This window comes from Quercus suber, unplaced genomic scaffold (genome assembly GCF_002906115.3).
Source record: "Quercus suber isolate HL8 unplaced genomic scaffold, Cork oak 2.0 scaffold_467, whole genome shotgun sequence".
In the NCBI taxonomy this organism is placed as follows: Eukaryota; Viridiplantae; Streptophyta; class Magnoliopsida; order Fagales; family Fagaceae; genus Quercus; species Quercus suber.
In genome coordinates, this window is record NW_027069918.1 from 1 (window position 1) to 2,094 (window position 2,094).

Consider the following 2,094-nt stretch of genomic DNA (forward strand, 5'->3'; position numbering starts at 1 on the left):
TAAAAAGGTCAATTTGTTTTAAATATTAAAGGGATCACAAACCAATATATTGCCGTTACCCAAGCTGTTCAAGGGATTATTTAGATCTGTTCCACCCATAGAGCCAACAACACAATTTGCTTCACTCCCGCAGCCTTAGCTGTCATAGAAACCATATAACTCAGAAAAACAAAAGCTGCTGTAAATAGAATTCGACTAAGTAGAAAAAGGAGGAAGCAAATACTCCACCAGCATCTATTTGATTTTTCTGCCCAATCCAATCAACCTAAGAAGCAAAAACATTACATCAACAATAGGAAAAAAAAAAAAACACAATACAAAGATTATGAAATGTAGAAATGACCTGTTCAGGATATGCTCATCTTCAAAGTAGAACTCGGGCCTTCCACTTTGCTTGGGTCAAAACCAGGCTTCATCTTCGGCACAGCGCTTGTCAGAATTACAAGAGCATCAATACCTTGGATTGCAGGAACTAGGCTGCCAGCATCCCTTATATCCCCAACAAAAACATCATCTACTCCACAATTTTCTCCTTGCTCTCTTCTGTTCTGACCAGACCTCTTGCAACATACTGCTCTGACCTCTCCTTTAACTTCTTATAAACAATTTGACCTACCAAAATTTAACAAATTAAAACCCTGTCAATTGGAAACTCTTCCTTAATAGGAAGAAAGAGCAAGATATCTACTTTCTCATCTATATTTCTATTTCAATTATAAAAACCAATTGAAAATCCAAGATTATTTAAAGTGACCCAATCACCCAATCAAAAATCAAAGGGTCAGTAAAAATTCATAGCAACTAGCTACTGATTCAGTAGATATACAAATTGTGTTTATTACAAGAATTCATTTAGAACCTAAAGAAATGTCCCCCTAAAATTCAATGGGGGTGACTTCCATTTCAAAACCCCTTTTCTACATTAACAATTTCACCATCAAGCCTTGGGTAAATCGCAATATAACTATCTAATTTACAGTGTCAGGTTGTTGAGTATACACGCGTGACTAGACGGAATAAAATAATACAATACAATATAATGTAATTGCACATAAACCCGTATGGCTAAAGGCAATCCATTTATTTAACCCTCCGAATTTAATATAGTTATTACACCCACTTAAACCCAAATCACCAATTTTTACATGATTATCCAAACAATTAAACCCTTTAACAAATCCACCAAAACCCCACTTAGAGACCAAAAAAAAAAAGTGATAAAGAAAAGGAGGGAATTAAACCTGTTCTGCCACCAGCTCCAGTAACAAGAACAGTGCTTGGAGCCAAATCTGCCATTGCTGCTGATACCACTTTAAGTCTTCTAAAACCCTTTGTGTCCCTCTTTTGCAGAAATGGTGAATTACTCAATATAATATAAGGAGAGAAAAGTGTGGAAGTTTCTGGAACCCTTATAGATGTTGTAGATAGTGATGATAATGCCACCAAACTATGTCTATGTTTATGACATTGACTTGCGTTGCTTAATGAGGAGGAGAAGCTAGTTGTAGGGAAGCCCAATGGGACACGTGTAACGATAGCCATTGAGGAAAAAAGAAAGTAGTACGGACACTAACATGTGCTGTCCATTTTGCCGTCGGTGAGATTCAGAATTTCTTTTGTTCCGAGCTTTTTGGCTTGCTTTTTTTCCTCGTTGCCGTTAATCAGGTTAGGTTAGGTTGGTTCGTTTGTTTTAGATTCTCGTTCCTCATCGTCTTATCCCTACCTTATCTTAGCGAAGCAACTAGGAAGAGGAAGTCATGTCACGCTCTTTCGTTACACGCTCTACACTACGATACGCACACGCTCTCTTTGTTTCCAAACTTCGAGAATAATTGCCAATTGTGTGTCGGCCTCCGCATTTTTTTTTTAAAATGTTAAGGTCTTGTTTGTTATGTTATTTTAAATATATGTTTTTAATTTTCAAATAATATATACATTTTTTTACCTATATGTATTTTAAAAAAAATTAAAAATTGTTGTTTAAACACAAATATCAAATGAGGCCTAAATTTTTTTTTTTTGGTAAATATAAATGTTAAAACTTAAAACCATAAACTTTTTTTACAAACAACTGATGAGGTGGTAATTAGTTAT

The 2,094-nt window shown here is 35.2% G+C and overlaps 1 non-coding gene across 1 annotated transcript; it reads right to left on the minus strand.

Annotated features, from left to right (window-relative positions):
- Positions 1-42: 42 nt before the first annotated feature.
- On the minus strand, positions 43-1,805 carry LOC112001936 (uncharacterized protein At2g37660, chloroplastic; the record flags this gene model as incomplete). Its single annotated transcript, XR_010624656.1, has 4 exons — positions 1,242-1,805; positions 344-612; positions 229-265; positions 43-139 (listed from the first exon to the last, which is right to left on the minus strand). It is a non-coding gene; the product is annotated as an uncharacterized protein At2g37660, chloroplastic (transcript).
- Positions 1,806-2,094: the final 289 nt, after the last annotated feature.